We start from the raw sequence: 6948 nt of genomic DNA, 5'->3' as shown, positions 1-6948 counted from the left end.
TCAGTGGCGAATGTCATGGTAGAATTAATCTATTGTAGAATCGAGATATGAGATAGTGAAGCATCATACTCGTTCTAAAAGGTGTATAGTCAGGGAACAACGTGCAGCGTTGTTAATGTCCTGAAGGCGTTTATCCCCCTCAACAAACAATTATGTAGGAGAACCGCCTGAATCTATACACGGTCTCTATATGTAGTCAGGGAACGGCGAGTATCGCCGACGTCCTGAAGGCGTTAATCCCTCTCAACAAACAATTATGTAGGAGGACCGCCCAATTATATTATTCTACATAGAGGTCATGATGAAATGCGCAGCATCGAACGCTCAGCTAGTGGGAGGCCTTTCGAGAATCATATTCATCATGGCTCTAAGAGGAACTCGATCAGAGATCATGAAACGGTTCACAGATCGTAAAGTATGAATCGTCACATGCGTTCCTGAAGCCGGGTCAGAAACATGCAGTATCATGATTTTACGATTTTGACATTTGTCGAAAATCCACCATCAACATTAAGTCCCCTGCTTAGTGAGGGACAGTCATGTTCCGCAGTAAGCATTAGATGGTGATTTTCCAGTTGACGAGACAAGCAGTTGAACTCAGTGGTACAAAGGTATTTTCAGAATCCTCGATTTGCTCCAATGATGTCATGTACGAGCAAATGCACAGATAAGGACCCTGATAGTATGATAGAGTGTCATCCCACGAGCACGGAGAGATGAAGCACCGCTGATTTGGTCGGTCAAAAGTCCAATTTTGGTCGATTTAGTGTTTACGGGCCCGAGCCCAGAAAAGGAAATCCATATTTTATTAGGTTTTGGAAATAAATTTAATATAAAAGGGAAGAAGCCCTAAAAAAAATTTGACCGACCAGCTCTTCCTCAACTTCTCACGTTCGAGCAAACAGGAGAGGAACAAATTTTCGCCAGAGCCGGCCGTCGCTATCACTGTTCGACGGAATTCCGGCCAACTCCAGCCAGTTTAGGTAAGCGATTTTTTTTTTAACTGTTAGTTCAAAAATAAAATTCCATGTGTGTATGTATGCGTAGGTTTTATGAAAATTTGTTTTAGAAAACATATGCTTGTTTGTTCGTTAGTTTAAGAAACGAGCAATAATCCCTAATATGAAAGAGATACATGAATCCTTGAATAAACACGTGTTTATGGGTAAAACCTGTTTCTAGTGGTTCTGGTAAATTTGGGTGTGTGGGTGAGAAACAAATCTAAACCTAAAACAAATGCACTGCACGAGATTACTTTAGATTCGAGAGATCAATCTGTACAATCCTGGCCTAAACCAAGAAATGGTCGTTCCAGTCTTGCTTCGGTCACAAAGTGAAGGAGAAGGGTTGGTCTTAGGGAGGGAAGCAAAGAAGGTGTTGAGACCAGAATGGTTAATTCTGAAGGTGTGTCTATTTTATGACTTGTATCAGAATTTGGAACTGGCTTGTGGAATGAAAGCTATCAGTTCTTTGGTGTTTTTATGGATACTGTGTTGTTCTAACCAAAACTTGTTGTTTGGTGGAAATAGGTTAAACCTATTTATACAAGTCATAGTTGAACGCACCCTGGTCCCGTAGGAAGTGAGAGTGATTGAGTGATGGAAGAGTGGAGTAATGTGCAATTGCCAGAAACCACGCTTCCACGATGAAGGAAACGGGTTTGTTTACACCCATTACTTCTTGCCACCACTAACTACCATGTTTCCTAACACTTTCTTATAATGGGCGTGTTGCACGCCGCACGCTGTAAACCGCAAGACCAATACCCTGATGAGTATCCCCCAGTTTATGACATGTTTGATGTCTCGAGTGTTTTCGTGGAAAACGTGTAGCAATTTGCTACGTGTGGCAAGTCAAAGTCAAGATACTTGCCGCAGGAAAATAGCATGTGATGCTATTAGGCTCGTCTTGGCTGGTCGCCTAAAACTTGCCACAAGCCTGTCAATTCCGTGGCGAACTTGGACGGCTGAGATTGTAACTCATGAGAAAGGGTAGCCATTGATTATGGCCACATCTTGTTGGTGCCTGACAATAGCACAGTGGCGCCATTGGCACATGTCAATGGCGTAGTGGCGCTTTTAGCGTATGCCAGTGGCACGGTGGTGCAAGTACCGCCTGGCGTAGCCATGACCGCTATATTTTGGCACATTGGTGTTAGACCCAAATGTGGTGTGGCAACATCAGTTCCAGTTGCCACATCAATCCCAATGCTCTGTCGAACATTATTTGGCTTGGTTGGCGTAGGAACTTTTCCTAAATTAGGGTTCGGCATGCCGAAACCCTAATTAGTGCATACGACATGCGGCCATGGCACAACGACGTTTTATGCAAACGGTGCCAGAGCCACGCCAAAGGAACCATAGCCAGACCATCATGTGAAAACGGCCACATGAGCAAGTATTGCCACGAGTAGCTATGATATGGCGCCATTCCTGGGATTTCCTGGGTCCCGCATGGCTCGTGGCATGTTGTGGGGTCCAAAGTGGCGTGATTTGAGCCACAATTGGAAATTAGGGTTTTGGTTAACGCGCCTAAAGTAGAGTCGTGCTTCTGACTAGAAACCCCTAATTTAAGCACATCATGGCGTTGGCAACGAACAAGAAGTGGGTTAGCGCGTTGGCGCGCTATTTATGGCATGTTGACACGATTGGCATGCTACTGCGGCAAAGTGGCACGTTTGGCACGTTTGGCATGTTTGGCATGTTCGGCATGCCAATTAGTGTATTGACGCGGCATGGCATGTTTGGTATGCCACTAGCCCGCCATAGCAGAATGACACGTTTGGCATGCCAATTAGCATGTTGGCGCGGATTTTGGAAAGCCAATTTGGCACTGTGACCTTCTAGCGCAACTTTGCCTCTTTTGATATTGTGGCAGGTTTAAAGCGACTTGATTGGTCGATGGGAAACAGGGCCGCAAGTATGGGCCCAGCCAACGTGTGGCGAGTGACCTGATTGGTCAACGGGGAAATAAGGCCGATCAGGAAACATGGGGGCGTGGCTAATTTGCAAATGGCGCCGGCTGGCCTAAGGCATGGCCACAACTCCCTTTGTTGCTGCTCCTATTCCACGACTCTTTTTATTCCTTGTTTTCTGATTTTGGGTAGGATTTTGTACCTACTAATCCATGGCAGATTAATTGCTTAGTTCGCCTAAGCTTGATTTTGACCAACGAGGTCTAATATATTGCGCAAGGCGCAAAACCCTAATTTCTGCAAATTAATCAGGGTAATATTTGAATCTTGTGGATTATCACAAAATTGATTGAATTCTATGTGTTGGCACAAAGTTCTTTAAGTTTATTGCCAGAGAGTCGTATGCTCTCTGATTAAATACTTTATGCAAGGACCTTAACCTTGATACTTGGAAATTCGTGCTACTCTGCTGTGAGTGAACATAAATTGTCATGCCATATCAACATTAAGGGTTCAGCCGGGGAACATAGCACAGAAAGCATTCAAAGAAACTTATATTAACTGAGTAATGCAGGCAAGGTGCCAAAATTTACAGAATATCTGGGATTGTTGCTACATGCACCATTCTGGGTAAATTTCATAAGAAAATATTGAGTTGCTCAATAAATGCGCCAGTGAAGAGGTTGAACACTCATCACTTTTACATGGCTCTGTTTCTTTGCAGAGTAACGGCATACTAAACGCAAGGTGAAAAAGCGGGGGTACAACAACCACACCCAATATTTCGATTAGCAATCTGTATGGACAAACTCTAATATACTTTCAAAAAAATCAACTAGACTCAATCTTAATAAAGTATATCAAAGAATTATATCTCTCTTTCTCGATTCAATTCTTACTCAAGCAAATAGTAATCTGCGAGTCTAATTGAATACAAGAGAAATCACTTGAACGGTACCAAAGACCAATGTTCAAGTATCAATCAATTTCAATCAACAACCAAAGGTCGGATTTCCAATTGATTGATTCTAACGCACAACTTGTGATATTTCAATTATATAACAAAATATAATGCGAAATAGAAATAAAACAGACACCAGAATTTTGTTAACGAGGAAACCGCAAATGCAGAAAAACCCCGGGACCTAGTCCAGATTGAACACACATTGTATTAATCCGCTACAGACACTAGCCTACTACAAACTAACTTCGGTCTGGACTGTAGTTGAACCCCAATCAATCTCACACTGATCCAAGATACAATTATGCTCCTACGTCCCTGATCCCAGCAGGATACTACGCACTTGATTCCCTTAGCTGACCTCACCCACAACTAAGAGTTGCTACGACCCAAAGTCGAAGACTTTAATAAACAAATCTGTATCACACAGAAAAGTCTACAGGAATAGATAAATCTGTCTCCCACAGAAATACCTGCAAGTTTTGTTCCGTCTTTTGATAAATCAAGGTGAACATGAACCAATTGATAAACCGGACTTATATTCCCGAAGAACAACCTAGTATTATCAATCACCTCACAATAATCTTAATCGACGCGGCGAAAGAAGATATTGTGGAATCACAAAAGATGAGACGAAGACGTTTGTGACTACTTTTCTATCTTGCCTATCCGAGATATAAATCTCAAGTCAATCATTACGATTGTACTCAAAATGATAGAAGATGCAAGATCATATCACACAACTACGATAAAGTAGTATCGGTATGGCTTCACAATCCCGAAGTCTTTAAGTCGTTAACCTGGTTTTTAAGAAGAAACCTAAGGTTAAAGGAGAATCGACTCTAGCTAATACAACTAGTATCACACAGGAGGTGTGGGGATTATGTTTCCCAGTTGCTAGAGTTCTCCCTTATATAGTCTTTCAAATCAGGGTTTGCAATCAATGTTAGCTTGGTAACAAAGCATTCAATATTCACCGTTAGATGACACCTGATTAGATTCAAGCTAATATATTTCAACCGTTGGATCGAAAACTTAGCTTGTTACACACAAATGAAATGCACGATTTTAGGTTTGTGTAACCATACCCAAACATGTACATTTGTTGGTTCAACAATAGTTAACCAAATGGTTAGCCATATGAGCACTTTCATATCAACCATATTCTTCTTCACCATAACTAGTTGAAATGACTCAAATGAACTAGTTAGAGAGTTGTTCAATTGCAAGGAAATCTTATGTAACTAATCTTCAACATTACTCGAAATCTTCGTCACTTCCAAGTACTCCAATGATCCCAAAGGTTGTAAGTTCAGCATCATCGTTGTTGAAAATCCGTAGCTATAACAACGAGAAAACAAGAATTCTTAATCATTGTTATACAGTGTCATAGTATCATTATATAGCATCAAAGTTCAATTGTATCACAATTTCGACAAAAATACTATGGTGATATGTATCACTCCCCCTTAGTCAATACTCCATCTCACATGGAAACCACTCCCCCTTACATAATGATCCGAAAACTATATGTATTTGTAGTGTGAACTAAATATTAATTCTCCCCCTTTTTGTCAATAAAATTGGCAAAGGTACGAAAACGGGATCCTAATGAAATTTCCGAAAGAGACATTTCATGACCAAAAGAAAGCATATATCAACTTATTTAGATGCAATCATATAGCCGAAGCTAAATGCATTCATCAAGGAGTTTATAAAGATACAAGATAACCTCTATAATATTCCACAGCCGTACTCCCTACAAAGATTTGGAAATTAAGCACAAGTTCAATTAAGAACTCTCCCCCATAATATGTCATTCCCGAAAGAGCAACAAGATGTGGGACTTAGTCGGTGATTAGTTTGGCCACAAGTCCAACTCTATTCTAAGCAATCTTGTTCCTAAAGTTTAGGAATTCTTAAGAGCTAAGTTAGGAAAACTTGTTCCCAAAGTTAGGGATTCTTAAGGGCCAAGTTTATGTCTCTATATATAGGACTAGAACTGTAGGTTTGTAGAAAATCCAACCTAGAAGAGTGGAAAATCCTTGTACTTAGGATTTTGATCTCTTTGGTAGGGAGGATCGTGTGCTACCGTAAAGGTCAATATCGGTGTGAGAGAAATAACTTGTAGAGAGAGGATTTTGGTGTTCTAGTGTTTAGGGTTTGGGGCTTTTCCCTAAACCAAGTTTCTAGTGTTTCCATGTTTCTCCTTTGTTACTAGCAGCTGTGAAGACGGTGTAGAAGAGAAGACATGAGGCTGGTTTGAAGAATGGTTAGAGAATTGGTTTCTATGGTTTATTCGATGGAGTTCTCGGGTATGTCTTGTTAACTCTTTGGGTCTTGTTCGCGTAAAGAGCATGTAATGGTCTTTGATTTAATGGAAGTTTTTCTGGTGGTGCTGGCCGTGGATGTAGCCTGTAAAGGTGAACCACGCATATCTTGTGTTGTGGTTGTGTGTTTCTTTATCTTCTGTCTCTTTCTTATTATTTCTCTCATGTTTGGTACAAATCACTAATTGCCCTTTGTGATCCTGGTTTCCGCTGCGCTCGGGGTGCCAATTTTCCCAACAATCGGTATCAGAGCCATGGATGGGCTGGTGTGATTGAACCTGGAATTGAATGATAGTTTATTGTTCGGGTGGAGAAATTTGTTTTTAAGATAATGTTTCAACTTGTGTTTACACAAAGATGGATTTGTGATGTGATTTACAAATCGGAGAGGTTCGACTTGGTAGAAGTTTATGTTCTTTGTTTGGTTTTATGATGTAGTATGGGATGCAAAATAAGGCCGAATGAGGTGGAATACATATATACTTGTTGAAGAGTGTTAGTAATCATACACTATAAAGAATGGGTTACAAAGTTCGAAGAAGGATGGGGATGTGAAGTCTCATGTAGAAGCAAGTCCAGCAACGCTTCGAAGTTATGCACGAGATGTTATAGATTTATGTTCTTAAGTCTATGTTAAAGTATTCTTGATGGTTTGCACATAATATCAAGAATGTGCTCGATCTCGGAAGCATGTACCACAGTAATATATATGGGCATTCACACGGTATATATTCTGAGCGAGT

This window comes from Papaver somniferum, chromosome 5 (assembly GCF_003573695.1).
Source record: "Papaver somniferum cultivar HN1 chromosome 5, ASM357369v1, whole genome shotgun sequence".
Classification (NCBI taxonomy): Eukaryota; Viridiplantae; Streptophyta; class Magnoliopsida; order Ranunculales; family Papaveraceae; genus Papaver; species Papaver somniferum.
This window is presented reverse-complemented; position numbering follows the sequence as displayed.